Genomic DNA, 17049 nt, shown 5'->3' with positions numbered 1-17049 from the left:
GAGCCCCATGTGGGACAACCTGATCACCTTCTATCCCCCTCAGCGCTTAGAACCGTGCTTTGCACATAGTAAGGGCTTAACAAATACCAGCATTATCATTATTATTATTTGCCAAGCGCTTCTATTTGCCAATCACTGTATTAAACATTGTGGTCGATTCAGGAAAATCAGGCTGTACACCGTCTCTGATCCGCATGGCGCTCAACGTCCAAGCAGGAGTGAGAATAGGTACTGAATCCCTGTTTTACAGATGAGGCCACAGAGGCACTGAGAAGTTAAGTGACTTACCTAACATCACACAGCAGGCAAGTGGCAGAGTCAAATTAGAACACCGATCCTCTGACTGCCAGGACCATGGGGGCTCTTTCTACTAGGCCAAAATCCTTGCTCGATTAATGGCATTGATTCATTGCTTATCGTGTACAGAGCACTGTACTAAATAACTGTGAGAGTAAAGTGGAGTAAGTAGACATGATCCCTGCCTTCGAGAAGCTCACAGTCTTGCTGGGGGAAAGAAATTCTAAGTTCCGTGATTTAGTTTCGAAGCATTTAATGTAGGTAGTCTGGACTTTTCTTTCCCTGTTTTCCTGTCTTCTTACACACACAAAAATCCTAGGGCACAACCACACAAAGAACGCCCCCCCACCGCCCGGCCCCCGCCCCCCCTTAAAAGCCAACTGAACAAAGAAATACATAATAAAAAATATCCTTCATCTTGGCTTTTTTTATGGTATTTGTTAAGCAGTGACTATGTACCAGGCACTTGGGTAGATACAAGCTAATCAAGTGGGACACAGTCCCTGGCCCACATGGGGCTCACAGTCTTAATCCCCATTTTAAAGATGAGGTAAGTGAGGCAGAGAGAAGTTAAGTTACTTGCCCAAGGTAACACAGCAGACAAGTGGCGGAGCCAGGATTAGAACCAGGTCCTTCTGACTCCTAGGCCTGTGCTCTATCCACTAAGCCACACTGTTTGGTAGTCGCTTTTTTCATGTCTGTGACGTAGGCCCGTCCTTCTATTAGACTGCAAGCCCTAGAGAGCAGGGATCCCGTCGTTTTTTGATTAATTTATGTAAGGTATCTACAGGACGAAACAAGATTCAAGGACGGATTATTAAGTGGCTACACCAAGGCCCTAGAATGTCCACATGTGGACTCCTTTTTTGGAAGGCAGTCTTCTAGCGTACAAATAGATGAAACTGACTTTGAAAGATCAGGGCTTCGATTCCAACCTGGGTTAAGAAATAAACGGAATAGGCTCTCAGAATGAGATTATTTTGATCACCATTAGTTCTTCAAAGTTATTTTGCTGAAAGATGTTGGTTAGGATGGAACCAGTTAAAAAAAAAAAAAAGCCAACGATTTATCCACAAAGTAAAATTATTCTTCATTTCACCTGACTGCCTTTAGCAGAGTGTCCCTGCTAGATGAAGAGCAGGAGAAACGAAATTCAGTGGCTTTTAATTAGGCTCTGTGCTCTCGGCCTATATCTACCTACTCTAAGGCCCCGGTAACTTTAGAATCCACCAGAGCAGAAATCATCAGTTCTGTTAGAATCCCCCAGAGGGGAATCCACCAGTGAACCAGGAGGTCTTTGGAGAGCCATTTTTTTCCAAAATAGACCACGAGTGAGATTGACAGGATTCGGAACAGTTTATACTTTCCTCCTTAAATGTCAGAGTAACATGATCCAGCCTCAAAAAAGCCAGAGTTGCTTCAGAAATGTAAAAATGCACCAGGGATGCAGTTCCTCTCGCTCGCACTTGAGGAAGCATTAGTTACAAATCAAGGGGGGAAAGAGTGATCTGAAAAACAATCCGTGCTCTGGCGCGTAGATGGGTGAGCGTCTTCTGTCGTTTGGAGATGCAAAAATAAAAGGTGAAATTCGTGTGCCCTAATGAAAGATTAGAAGGGTTTTAAATCCTTCACTAACTCAAGACTGTACTCTTTCTCACCAAAACACAGTTAATCCTACGTTGGAACTATATCAAGCTTTGAAAGCTGACATAAATACACCCAGCTGGCGGCATACCATCCCAGACGATGCCTTATAAGGCAAATTGGACTAACAGTTTGTCAAAGATGTTATTACATGATTAAGCGAGGGGAAGAATTTCAACACTGCTTTCTTTGCAGACGAAACGGTCGCTAGTAAATCCTTTTATATATATATATATATATATATATATATATATATATTTAAATAAAAGAGAAAGTCACTGTTTTAGCAGTCCTGAATCCTTTTGAGCTAGTGCCTGAGGCTGAAAAGGTGGGGGGACAAAAAGAACAATTAACGACAGCTTGTGCTGAAATCGAAATCAACAGCGGTGTCCATTTCGAGGGAGGCTGGTGGTGTTTAAATACGTCAGCCTTACAGTTTTTCATTTGATCTGCCACAGGATCTTACATTTTTAAGACAAACGTAAGTCTGACATAATTTTATTCTGGAGTAAATACCTCATTCTAATCTAAAAATCTGTTCTATTTTGGGAGGAGCTAAAAATCACCCGGTTGATTGTAAACTACGAAGAAGCCTCGTGCTACACTAATGCTTGTGTACACTAATGCATACTAACTACTCCCCCTAGCCTCTCCTGTTCTGCTCCTTGCAGACTCAAGTGGCTCTGCGTTGATCACGGGGAAAAAATAAGCTCACCCACGGTCTTGGGGTTGGCTGACAGTTCATCTTTTCTCTTCAGATGCAAAGAGTAAGGTGAACAGTCCCGGTTAATACGGGTTTAACCCATCAAGAATAGGAAGGCAGGTTCACTCTGGGCTCCCTGAGTCAAATCAGAATTTTTTTTTTCCATCCAACGTTTGGGCTCGGAGAAACTTTGACAGTGGTTTGCTTACTGCCTTTTTCCTTTAACAGTTTCACTTGGAAGATAATTGAATCCACATGCTCCAATTTAGTTATACTTAGCCCATCAAAGTCTGGTTTTGGAGGAGATATTTGATGTCCAAGAAGCTGTTGGGAAATACACACACCACACACACATCTTCAAATCCATTCCGAACTGAGTTGTTGGGTACTCTCAGTAAAACCGTCTATCTAGGTCAGTAGAGAGATATACTTACTGAAAAAGCCCGTTAGGTCAAAGGGACCCGACAACTCAGTTCTGAATGGATTTGAATTTGATTAACCCACCAATTGCAACGGGTTCTAAATTCGGTCCAATATGTTCTCTGTTTCCTAATCAGGCTATTAGAATATGAAAATAAAGGCAGCAAAATGAAAAAGTTCAGTTGAGGAGGTGCTTATTAAGGGAGTATTTCAATACCCAATTCCCTCTAATTTCCCTTGAATTAGGAGCCGGGCTTTCCGGGCACAAACATTCAGTTTACGAGCCACTGTAAAAAGTGGCAGCTACACAAAGTAAACAAGTGGGCTGAAATTTTCTAAACCCATATTTTAATCTTTTCAATTTGACTTAGCTTTTATCCTCCTGCATCTTTTCTCACAGAAACCGAACACGCTAAATCCTTTCTTAGAGCAGCATGGTGTAATGGAGAGGACACAGGCCTGGGAGTCAGAAGGTCATGGGTTCCAATCCCGGCTCTGCCCCTTGTCTGCTGTGGGACTTTGGGCAAGTCACTTCACTTCTCTGGGCCTCAGTTATCTCATCCGTAAAATGGGAGCTGCGATGGTGAGTCCCACCTGGGACAGGGATTATGTCAAACACGATTTGCCTATAATAAGACTAGTAATAGTCGTATTGTATGCGCTCATTATGTGCCAGACACTACACTAAGCACTGGGGTAGATACAAGATAATGGAGTTGGACGGAGTCTCTGTCCCACATGGGACTCACAGGTTCCTCAGGCACAGACAAGTGAAGTACCAAGCCCGAGGTGGCACAGCAGACAAGTGGCAGATCCAGGAATAGAACCCAGGTCCTCTTATTCATTCAATTGTATTTAGTGAGCGCTTACTGTGTGCAGGGGACTGTACTAGGCGTTTGGAAAGTACAATTCAGCAACAGAGACAATCCCTACCCAACAACGGGCCCAAGCCTGTGATCTTTCCACTGGGTTATGCTACCTATCCATCCCAGAGCTTCGTAAAGCGCCTGGCGCATAGTGAGTGCTTGACAGAGTGAAGGCCAGAGGACTTAAACAGAGGAGAGCAGTTTTAGAGAGAGCAGTCTCCCTACTGAGAGCTCACCTCCTCCAAGAGGCCTTCCCAGACTGAGCTTCCCTTTTTCCCTCTGCTCCCTCTCTGCCCCCCCTTCACCTCCCCTCAGCTGAGCCCCCTTTCCCCCTGCTCCTCCTCCTCTCCCTTCCCCTCAGCACTGTGCTCATTTGTATATATTGTTTATTACCCTGTTTATTTTGTTAATGAGGTGTACATCCCCTTGATTCTATTTATCACGATTAAGTTGTCTTGTTTTTTTGTCCGTCTGCCTCCCCCGATGAGACTGTGAGCCCGTCGCTGGGCAGGGATTGTCTCTATCTGTTGCCAAATTGCACTTTCCAAGCGCTTAGTACAGTGCTCTGCACATAGTAAGCGCTCAATAAATACTATTGAATGAATGAATGAGATGATCTTCCTTGGCTTTTTCATCACCCGCTTATGACTTCCTTCTGGCTCACTTTCCTTTCCCTCTTCTACATGCATTATCCTTCTGCCAGGGAACCTCTAATTTGTGTGCGGGATAGCTAGGAAAATTAGGGATGTAGTAGATGCCTCATTAGGTCTCTCAGAAAACGATCCTGCTCCGTGCTTAGGGAAATCACATTTTAAAAGCTACCATAAAATAAAGAACATTTTAAAGAAATGAATTTAAGATTCCATACGACCGGTAATCTTGTCCAATCAAAGGTATAAAAGGAGAAATAATGAGATACAGATCTTCTAATGGTTGTCTGAAACTTCAGTATAATGTATAAACATATTTTACATATTGTAAAGTTTTTCGTTTTATTTTTACCCCTCAAGTGTTTTTATGTTATGCAGATTAAATATTGCTCTATCCTAGTTAGCTCCATTCATAGGTTCCATGGAAACATAGTGTTAAGCAAAAGAGGGCTAAATGAAGTATAGTTAGAGAAGCAGCGTGGCTCAGTGGAAAGAGCCCGGGCTCGGGAGTCAGAAGTCGTGGGTTCAAATCCCACCTCTGCCACTTATCAGCTGTGTGACTGTGGGCAAGTCACTTCACTTCTCTGTGCCTCAATTACCTCATCTGTAAAATGGGGATTAAGACTGTGAGCCCCACGTGGGACAACCTGATTACCCCGTATCTACCCCAACACTTAGAACAGTGCTCTGCACATAGTAAGCGCTTAACAAACACCAACATCATTATTCTTTCCCATACTAAATTCTGCAAAAGTGCACTATTGTGTTCCAAAGATTCCCCGCTCCCCCAAAAGAGACCCCAAAACATTTCAAAAACACAATGTAGTTACATGAACAAATAACAACTCATATACACTAATAATAAAAGATCATGGTTTTTTTAAAAATATGTCCAAATGTGAATCATTCATTATTTAATTTTAACAGTGGGATCTTTCACCTTCTACTCCACAAAAAGGCGACCTGTACCCACATCTTGCAGATCTGCCATTAGCTGATGCCAAACTGAGGTGGGCTTTAATCTCACTATTCAAGTCCGCTAAAATATTTCAGAGGTTGAGGAGGTGAGGAAGAGTGGTGTGGCCGAGGTGATTTTTGCAACCTTAACTCAAAGTAAGAGAGTGCTCGAAGAAGTGTTGTCCTTACGATTCTATAGTGGTATCAAAAAGGAGCAATAAAAGAAATGTTTCATGGAGGCAAGCTGTTCTTACTGGTAGAGGGGAATTAAAACAAGGCTCTTACTATTGTCTCTTATTGTAAACATTTGTTTTCCACTCAAAACATCACTCTTCCTCCTATCTCAGCCATGAAAAACAAAAGACTCTCTAGCCACTGCTCAACTACAGGCCTGCTGTGTGACTTTGGCCAAGTCATTTAACCTCTCTAAGCCTCAATTTCCTCACAGTGAGCCCCACGTGAGACAAGGACAGTTTCTGATTTGCCTACCTTTTGTTGACCCCAGTGCTTAGCACAAAGTAGTCGTTCCAGGAAGACCATAAAAACAGCTATGACCGTTAATCAAGCAGCCCAACTGACTTTGAAGAGATAGTAACTAGTTTGTAACGCTTGAAGGTGTAGAACACGTGGATCCTCATATAAAAGTGACACGCTCTGGGGTTTCTGTGGATGATATCCACCCGAGCCTATGAGGTCTAACCAAAGCTGGGGCCTGGGGCAGCTTGTCCGACAACAGACACCAAGTCCAGAAACCCTGGGGGCCAGGGTGGGGCAGAGCGGTGAGGCCCAGGGGTGAGAAAATGGCAGACCCTGGAGCAACTCCGGACTGCCCAAACACCGGGCATTTAGAGAGGCTGGGTAAGAGGGGGGTGAGGAAAGGGAAAATGGAGGAGGTGGGGCGGAGGTCAGAAGGAGGGGAAGAATAGAGAGACGGCAAGAGAGGTAAGGGGGAGAAAGAAGCGGGCAGGGGCGGAGGGAGGAGGACCAGGAGATTAGGGAGACGACAGCAGGGAAGGGGAAAGTCGGGGTGGGAGGGAGGAGGAAGATTCAGCCAAAGTGAGGTGGAAAAAGCCCCAGAATGCAGTCTCTAGGGTGGAATCGCCTCATTCAACTCTCATCACCAAGAAGGGGGACGTCCCAAGTTCACCGAGATCATATTTGGGTTCACGGACTTGCGCCTCTCCTGTCTCCCCCAGTAAACCGATGGAAGGGGTTTGTTTCTGAGGTAACTCCCCTAAGCCCTCGGTAGAATTTCTGCAGAGTGAGGAGTCGATAAATACCGAATGCTGTTAATGAATGACGCCATTTAAGGACTTTAAGGGCCAACTCAAACCAAGATACTTAACCACCCCCTCCCACCTCCGCTCTGTTTCCTCCATCAATTTCCCCAAACTCCAACCTGGGTATCAACAACAGCCTAACCTTAAATTTCTTCCCCTTCCCTTCCATAATGTGCCAGAAAATGCACTTAATTGATTCTTCTCTTCCCTGCTCCTTCACAATTACATCAGGTTGGGATTAAATTGGGTATTTAACAGCATCACTGCCATTAAAACTGTCACAGGTGGAGGCAAGATGTCAATGGAGTTTTGCTATTGCCTCTGGGACTTATTAGGAGAATGAGCTGGCTAGAAGGGCTTCCTTCTTTCCTGGTAAAAATTGATTTCTACTACACCAAGCCAACAAAAGACTTTCAAAATAGAGAGGTGCACCACAAATCAATTATGCCTGAGGCATGTTTTATTGGGAACCCTGCACTAAATGCTGTTTCCCTGGAGAAGGGGGTGGGGAAATCTTTAATTAACAGCATCACGCTTATCAGTGAGCATTCTGCTCGGCCGTATTCACGTTATCGGAGGCAAGCTGGGGAAGGGCCGAAGAAACCAAGGGAGCAAAAATTCATAACTCACTGTCGAGTCACTGATGCAGGGGTGAAGGCTGAAATTAAAACTGCGCCTGAAGACAGATTGACATTCCAGACCAAGTTTATACCTCCGCCTACCATTGATGATAACATTTAACTGGACAGGCTCCGCCGGACAACTTGAAAAATTATTTCATATCCTGAGCTGCAACGATTAATAAATATTTGATTCTTCCCAATAAATCATAGGTTTATTGGGTGATATATGAACGGGCTTTACCGCGCCCTAACTGCATCAAGAAAGAATTTTATATATGCTGAAGAAAAAGTGAATTTAAAAAAGGTGTAAGTGTTAAACATGTCATTGAATTCATAAAGCGGGCCACTAGAGCTGTCTCTCTTACCAAAGCCTTTGGATTTATTTTCAAAATGATAACCCCACGCAGATCAGGATTTACATTCAGTGGGCTTTATTTCGCCAACTTCCCAATCGTAGTGTACAGAGCAGTTGAAAATCGAGGAAAGAATGAAAATGGATAGCCTCAGGCCCAGATGAGATCAATTCGAAGGCAGAGAGTCAGAGAAGTGAGTTTGAGATGAGCTGGCCGTGCTTACTCCAACAGAGAGGGGAGTTTCCTTGATTGATGTCGATTCGACTCTTGACAAAAGCAGATAAGAGTCGCTGCGAATGCTTCCCTTGTGATGGAAGGAGATGAATGTGACAATCTATCAGAATCTATCGGTTTTAGAGCATATATGAAATATGGAAAGTACCAGGTGGTTTTTCTGTGTGATAATGGATACGGAGGCACATTCATCAGAATCCACGTTCAGAAATCGTTTCGCTCTCTGACCGGATCAAGGATACCTCTCCACCCCAGAATCCATCTCTCAGGCTGGTATCGCCCGCTGAGCGGTCTAAATCTGTAATTCCTCGGGGCCGCATGGGGCATCAGGAACGATCAGGACAATAATCATTTTTAGCAAGGGCTTACTCTGGGCCGAGCACTCTGCTAAATGCTATGGATAATAACAATATTACTGATAATAATGATAATAAACAATACTGATAATAATACAAACAGTGGCATTCGTTAAGCGCTTACTACGTGACAAGCACTCTACTAAGAATGGGAGGAGATTCAAGAGAGTCAGGGCAGACACAGTCCCCGTCTCACATGGTGACCACATTCGGAGGGTGAAGGAGGACAGGTAATGAACAGTATAGCGTAGTGGCTAGAGCACGGGCCTGGGAGTCAGAAGGTCATGGGTTCTAATAGCGGTTCCATCACTTGTCTGCTGTGTGACCTTAGGCAAGTCATTTGACTTCTCTGTGCTTCAGTTACCTCATCTGAAAAATGGGGAATAAGACTGTGAGCCCTACGCAGGACAGGTTCTGTGTCCAACCTGATTTGTTTGTACCCAACCCAGTGCTCAGTACGGTGCCTGCCAAATAGTAAGCGCTTAACAAATACCATAATTGTCGTTATCATCCCCATTTTACAAATGAGGAAACTTCAGCACAGATAAGTTAAGTGACTTGCTGGAGGCCGTAGGGCAAAGCCAGCATTAGAACCCAGGTCCTCTGACCCTAAGGTCCGGGCTCAGAAACGGTCCCTGTCCCGAAAGGGGCTCACAATTCATTACTTCCAAGTGTGTGGTCCTCTTGGGTATGCTGCGTGATTGCAGACCCGGACCGCTTGGAGGGTGCCTTGGTGGAGAAGCCCAAATAACAGCAGAAAAAAGAAAAAAAAACAAAGGGATGAGAATGAACCTCAATAAGTGTGATGCGGCGAAGTAGCGATGCTCAATTCACGTGAACTGCTGTATTCGGCAACTAAGGGAACATTGTGAAATTTGCATCTAGTCTGGTGCCCTGATTTCAAAAGCAATGTGATGAAATTAAAAGGAACCCGGGGAGAAAACCAAGAATGATTCAAAGGTTAAAAAAAATGGGACCTGTATAAAGACTTGGCTTTTTGCCCTAATGAACACGAGGCTGGAGAATCACTAAAAATACCATAATTAAAAATGACATCCAAGACTTTGAACACCACAGAGCTGGATATTTATCTAACGTACACTTGGAAGAAGTGTCTTTTGCAGGGAGAGGGAACAGGGGCGGCGGGTGGATTCGTTTAGGCAGAAATCAATCGAACTTCCCAAATAACTACAGGTTGAAAGTTTGGGATTGACAATCCTACCGCCGAATGTACACTACTTTTTTGGCTCAAATATGCCAAGTGAAAGCTGTGACCGTGTATAGGGGATATACGGGTGGAACCAACGGACCACGCTGAGGTTATGCAGGAGAGGGTGGTTCTAAGTGCAACACGGATTCCCTTTTGCACCTGCCCTAAGCTGGGCAGTCAGGTAGTCTTCCAGGTCAACAGCAGATGCTTCCTCCGGGATGGGGGTGAATGAGGGCGAGGAGAAATGGGCCACGGCTGAGAGGATGTCGGGGTTTGGGAGGCCAGACTGCGAGATGCCCCCTGGGAGGACTTTCAGGGTGAAGTTCACATTGGAGAGTCTGGGCTTACCCAGCCTGCCCCGGCACTGCCTCCTCTCTTCCTCCCTTCTCCCCACTTTCCACAGTTCTGCTCCCAGGCCGGGCCCCACACTACTGACCTCGGTCTGTGTCTGAGTATCGAGGTGAGAGGAACGATACTTCACTTTCCAAGACGACGGATACCCAGAGACCATTTCTCTTGGCCCATTTAAAGGAGAGGTAGAGAACATCCTACATCTAAAGCAAATCTTTCTGGAGGAATGCTAAGTATTTCTTCAATGATACACACAAACAACACGTGACATATATATATACGCACACATGTCTACGTATCTATCTCTATCTATATATAGATCCTCTTAGTGTAGTACAAAGGAGCTGGTTCTGACAATCAGGAAACCTGAATTTTAAGTCCCCGTTCTACAAGTAAATGATCGCCTTCAGGGCCACGACATCAGAGGTGGAGTTTGGCAACGAAAGAATCACCCGAGTCATTCCGCGACACGGGATAGCCGAGCAGGGATCCTCACCGACGGGGCAGCGGGGGGACCAGACAGCTATCGGGGCCGGGTTACGGCACTTCGAGTCAGGACTGACTGACCTGACAGAAAAATCTGCACAGTGTGTTAGACCTTGCCTTCCGACTCGTTCATTCAACTTCACGCCCACCCAAGAGTTTGCAAGTAACACTGCAAAGACCACTATTATTTTTCTGTGAAGATTCTGAAATCTCATGACACATTCATGCGCTGTTAGATGGGAGACTCCATTACATATTTGTCCTCACACGCACACACATATACACAAAGGGGCAAAGCTTTGTTATCCTATTTTCATCAACTTGAAACCTGTTGAAAGCCAATGAATTTTGACCGCACGTTCTTTCAGGGCGCAACTTGAGCCCTCTCTGCCCGTTTTACTTTTCCGACCTGTAGTTTCGAGGATTAAAAATACAAGAATGTAAGAAATGCCACTTACGGGATCAGCCCAGTGGTGGATCCAGTCAAGTATCTTGTCATCAGTGATGGTCCCAAAAGACGCTTGAAGAATGGCTGCCAAGGATGACGGAGGTCACGGAAACCTGGGAATATAGAAAAAACTGCTCAGAGAGCGCATCCAGGTATTATATAGATTATCTATGACGTGAAAAGCGTTTGCAAATCTAGGCATTTTTATTAAAAAATGAAGTAAAATAGGTACTGCTTATCCTGTTACTCACCCCTACCAGTTGACAAAGAATATAACAATAATAATAATAATGGTGGTACTTGTTAAGTGCTTACTATGTGCAGAGCACTGTTCTAAGCGCTGGGGTAGATACAGGGTAATCAGGTTATCCCACGTGAGGCTCACGGTCTTAATCCCCATTTTACAGATGAGGTCACTGAGGCACAGAGAAGTTGTGACTTGCCTGCAGTCACACAGCTGCCAAGTGGCAGAGGGGGGATTCGAACCCACGACTTCTGACTCCCAAACCCGAGCTCTTTCCGCTGAGCTATGTTGCTTCTCCCAATCCCGTGGGGTTAGGGAGGTATCAGGATAGGAAGGAACAAGAATACCACCACGATGAGTAAGAAAACACAAGATGTTGAGGAAGCACGGGATTCGATAACTCCACCACTTCTGTGAGTTTTGCCCTCCTTCCGGGAAACTGGTAGCAGCTGCACCCCAGTGGGGAACACTCAGAGTAGCGGAAACTAGAAGGCCTGAGTTTTTTTGGTTTTTTTAATGACGTTTGTTAAGCGCTTAGTGCGTACCAGACACTAAGCACTGGGGTAGATATAAGCTAATGAGGTTGGACACGGTTCCTGTACCACCTGGGGCTCACATTCTTAATCCCCATTTTACAGATGAGGTAACTGAGGCGCAGAGAAGTGATTTGCCCAAGGTCACACACAGACAAGTGCCAGAGCCGGGATAAGAACTCAGGTCTTTCTAACTCTCAGGCCCATGCTCTGCCCACTAGGCCATGCTGCTTCCTGGCGTGTGTGGTCTTAGTTTCACAGCTCCTTTTCTGGAAAATATTACTAGGCTGACACATCCCAGAAAGACTTGGGGCAGAGATGGCCCTTCCCGCACCACGGCTCTCACTTCCTGCCCCGGGCCTTGCCCCCGTGACCAACAGGCCTCCTGAGGAGGCAACACGTTTAAGCCTCTATTTCTTACAAGCCTCTGTGTGGGTTCTCCTGCAGTCGTCAGGACTTGGCACCTCAGACCGTTCCTTTTCTTTCTGGCACTTCAAAATAAAAACCGTGATTTTTCTGTATATTTTTTTTTAAGAGTGTGCAGAATTTACAAATCGAGTCAGGAAACTCCTCTTTGTGGTTAGCTCAACCCAGTTTCGAGCCGTGCTCCGAAGAAGAGCAGCAACAATGAAAGATGGGATTCTCAGGCCTACATCGGAAAGAGAATTGCAAGATTACTATTTCAAAATGATTTTGCCCCCCCAATTTTCATTTGGTTCCGTCACCTGGAATGTGACACTTCCCTTCCTGACAACTGACAAGTGCATTTTGTTTGCATTGCATCAATAAATCCTCTCCCTATCTCTTTATCATCAAAGGCTAACGGGATGGTAGACTGCCAGAGGAAAGAGATGTTTTGAGATCCGAGTCCTGCATTTTGAATTTAAGTTTGGTTAACGACAAATCTTTCTGAATTCTTTCCCCTTCATGAAAGATTGTTTTTTCTGTCATCGGTTTTCTGATAGCATCTCTTCTAAGGCAGGAATGAACAGCGTCAACATTCTTGAAGTCTTTCCTCTTTGTCAGACCTTTGGGATTGCAAGTGATCACGACTTCACACTTGAAAAAAACCGCACTGCTTTGAAAGTTTAGAGCTGCTCAGCTTCTGGAGAAGGCCAACCTCGCTGGAGTCTGGGAGAACTTTGTATTTGAAGGAAGACTCTAGTGTGGTGCTCATTTTATTCATACTCTTCAGCCTTTTATTCCATCACTCAATCCGTCGCTACTTACTGCGTTCAGAGAACTGAACTCTCCCTTAGAATACAATACCACTGAGGCCGTAGACGTGATACCTACCCTCAAGGAGAATACAATATAGCGAGGGAGACGATAAAATCGATTACATACGGGGAAAGAAGCAGCAAAGAACACACGGATACTTACACGTGTGTTCTGGGGCTGGGAGTGGGGTAAGTATTAAAGCATTCTAGGTCAGGTCTAAGTGCATAGGTGATAGAGAGGGAGAAGAGGGTGGGGAGTTGAGAAGTTGGTCAGGGAAGGCTTCTTGGAGGAGATAATGATAATGTTGGTATTTGTGAAGCGCTTACTTTGTGCAGAGCATTGTTCTAAGCGCTGGGGTAGACGCAGGGGAATCAGGTTGTCCCACGTGGGGCTCACAGCCTTAATCCTCATTTTACAGATGAGGTAACTGAGGCACAGAGAAATGAAGTGACGTGCTCAAAGTCACACAGCTGGCAAGTGTCAGAGCTGGGATTCGAACCCATGACCTCCGACTCCAAAGCCCGGGATCTTTGCCCTGAGCCCCGATCTTCGAAAGGCTTTGCATTACTCTAATTATGCCACCTCATCATCCGTGGTTCATTCTTCCCTGTTGCATTTCATCTAGAAACGTTACCTTTAAAAAAGCTTGGAGAGTTTCTCGGGAAGTGTACGTAAATATCAGGGGCAGGAGGACACGCTGCAATTTACCTGCTGGAGATGGTCACGTTTCATACCTGCGTGTCTGAGGGAATGTCAAGCAGCACTAGAGATAACAGTGCTTAAAATAAACACATAGTCACATCTTCACGTCAGCTGGGTGGGATCAAGGGAACATTTTATCAAGTGTCCAGCGACGCGAGAATAACCAAAAGCTTAGGGATCCACTCCAAATGAAAGAAAAAACTGTTTCTCTTCCCACAGCTCCCGACTCAATCGCTCTCTTGTGCTGCGACTCTCACAAGGACATCACATGGTGAGATGTTTGAGCCCCAGACGAACGTGAAGGCTCAGCTGGGTAGAATCCTTGGCGACCCATGAATGAAAGAACAAAAGCAAACTGACATTCCTTTCTGGGGGAATTGGATGGTTGGTTCCACCGCTGTGATGAAGGGCTTGTCGGCGTTTGCGATTTCTCCATTTTGCTTGTAAAACAGAAAAATCAATTTATTCCCCCCTTTCATAATATTACAGAGCATTGGAGGAGAAAAACGGCCTGGTGTTAGGAAGTGACGGTTTATGTTGTCCAGATTTTTGTAAGCATTCAGGAAATAACGTTCCATACATCTCGATGGCACATCTTTGATGAGGGCCTAGGACCGCACTGTGCTGCGGGGGCTTAGCATGCAGCCATTAGGTAAAATAAACGTAAAGAGAAATTGAACAATACTCATTTTTAGAAAGGGGTTCGTATCACTTGGCGTGTTGTGAGAATTCCCTTCAGCTTTTCACTTCTCTGTGCGTGGTTTAGGGCGTGTAGGGATCAAACGGAGCTGTAATAGACACCACATTAGCCAAGTCGGCCCAGTATATTTTTTGGAAATATTTTTCTTATAGAAAATTATAGGTTCAGTTCTGGGTACTTCTCATCTACATCGATTCCCTCGGAGAACTCATTCGCTCCCACGGCTTCAACTGCCATCTCTATGCAGATGATACCCAAATCTACAACCCCAGCCCGATCTCTCTCCTACTCTCCAGTCTTGCATCTCCTCATTCATTCATTCATTCAGTCGTATTTATTGAGCTCTTACTATGTGCAGAGCACTGTACTAAGCACTTGGAATATACAATTCGGCAAGACAGAGAGACAACCCCTGCCCAACCAGGGGCTCACAGTCCAAAAGGGGGAGACAGACAACAAAACAAAGCGAGTAGTCTCCTCCTGCCTTCAAGACATCTCTACTCGGATGTCCTCCCGTCACCTCAAACTTAACATTTCCAAAACAGAGCTCCTTATCTTCCCACCCGAACCCCGTTCTCCTCCCGACTCTCCCAACACTGTAGACACCACCATCCTTCCTCTCTCACAAACCTGTATCCTTGGCGTTATCCTCGACTCCTCTCCGTCATTCAACCCATCACTAAATCCTGTAGGTCCCGCCTTCACATCATCACTGAAATCCACCTTTTCCTCTCCAACCAAACTGTCACCACGTAAATCCAATCCCTCAGCCTATCCCTCCTGGATTACTGCATCGGCCTCCTTGCTGACCTCCCAGTCTCCTGTCTTTCCCCTCTCCAACCCATATTTCACTCTACTGCCCAGATCATTTTTCTATAAAAACACCGAGGACGGGTCACCCGGCTCTTCTAAAAACTCTGGAGTTGCCCATCCACCTCTCCATCGTACAAAAACTCCTTGAATGAATCAGTGACTTCTTTTCTCTATACCTTTAGTATATTAAGGAGAAAGCTAGGAGTTACAGTAGGCCCGTGGTCCCGGATCCAAGGATTTTTGATGATGTTCTTGTTCTGTTGATTAAGTTGGAGGAGTTCCCATAGGAGAATGGGGTGAGGAGAGAGAAAGGGAGAGAATTGTTTTTCTCTGGGCAAAAATCCAAGTTAGTCATTCAGAGTAAGTTCTTCCAGACTGGACGATTGCATCAGCCTGCTCAGCATACCCAGTAGCATCTGCAGATTAACTCTTCTTTGTATTCCTTCCTGCTCAGTTGCTCAAAAATATGTGTTATTGTTTCTGGCAAAGAAAGGCTTTATCTAGTGGATGGGCACAGTTACTGTGGTCACTGACCGGGTGGAGGTGCCTTAACATAAATCTTCACTCCACAATGAGCCCTAGATTTGAATTCTGAGAACCAACGCGGAAGATTTATGACCCCAGCATCCATTCATCTTATGGGTCCAATAAAGCTGAAGGTGACAAATTCAGGGCTGGAAGCAATGGCCACTGCATCTGACTTTCTCTGACTAGACTGTTGGGATCAGAAAGGACAGAAAGAACTAGGCCAGTGGAAACAACATGGGCCAGGGAGGCAGAGGGTTCGAATTCTGACTCTGCCACTTGTCGGCTGTGTGACTTAGGACAAATCCCTCAGCCTCTCTGTGCCTCGCTTTCCTCGACTGTAAAAAAAAAAAAAGATTAAATTTTACTCCATCCTACTTCGACAATGACCCCATATAGGATAAAGGAGCGTGTCCAACCTGATTGTCTTTTCTGTACCCCAGGGCTTAGTACAGTGTCTGGCACAGAGGGAGGGCTTAAATACCATTTCAAAAACTCTAAAGGGAATGGGGAAGAATAGTTGTTTCTGGTTGGGTCTTTATGCACCCCCACAGAGAAAGCAAGTCTGACTCAGATTTGCCAGGATTTCTAGAAGACCATGGGAAGATATTGAACATATTCATCACGGAAGGACATCAACCTTGAAAAGACATTAGATTCATCATCTTAGTGTAAACTTTAATCTTGATGTTTTCACTCTGTAGGGCCCTGTCTTGGGAATGAAAAATGAGAATGCTTTAGTCTGGAATAATCATAATTAATAGTAATTATTCCTACTACGTTAAGTTTAAGAGCATTTCCTTTCAGGGGAGTTCAAAGGGCTTTGCAAATGGATGCAGAATGTGATAATCCCTTCCCCAGTGAAGCTCTCCTGAACTCTAAAACCATCAAAATTCATACTCTCATCATCTTGCCACACAGAGAAATTTGTGAGAAATTTGATTTTTTTTTTCAACAATTGAATCCCTCTAAATTTCTAAATGTTACTACAGGAGAAAAAAATAAAGCCTTGGCAATTTGGATGTTGCAATAGAATGAAACAGTTCAAATTACTCATCTCGCCATACACATAATTCTGGTATTTGTTAAACACTTATGTGCCAAACACCGTACTAAGAGCTGGGGAAGATAATGAAGTCCCATTAAGAGCCATGGGGCTCACAATATAAGAGGGAGCGCTGACATTGAGTCCCTGTTTTGCAGATGAGGGAACTGAATCAGAGAGAAATTAAGTGTCCTGTCCAAGGTTCACACAGCAGGTAATTGGCAGGGCAGGGATTAGAACCCAGGTCCCCTGACTCCCAACCCCGTGTTCTTTCTGCTAGGCTACGCTGCTTCCTTATTACAACCAGATTACAAGATCGTCAGCTAAGGAAATCCAATGTCTGAGCTGATTTACAAGGCTGAATCTGCAGGATCCAAAGGACACTTCT

General features: G+C 44.9%; 1 long non-coding RNA gene across 2 annotated transcripts in view; it reads right to left on the bottom strand.

The window, feature by feature from the left end:
- The window catches only part of LOC103170329, a 497551-nt gene that overhangs the window by 138283 nt on the left and 342219 nt on the right, over positions 1 to 17049 (bottom strand). For both annotated transcript variants that reach the window (XR_005660707.1, XR_003763875.2), the window contains one exon: positions 10889 to 10991. This is a non-coding gene — a long non-coding RNA (uncharacterized LOC103170329). The remainder of the gene's footprint in view (positions 1 to 10888; positions 10992 to 17049) is intronic.

Source organism: Ornithorhynchus anatinus, chromosome 13 (genome assembly GCF_004115215.2).
Source record: "Ornithorhynchus anatinus isolate Pmale09 chromosome 13, mOrnAna1.pri.v4, whole genome shotgun sequence".
Classification (NCBI taxonomy): Eukaryota; Metazoa; Chordata; class Mammalia; order Monotremata; family Ornithorhynchidae; genus Ornithorhynchus; species Ornithorhynchus anatinus.
This window is presented reverse-complemented; position numbering and strand designations above follow the sequence as displayed.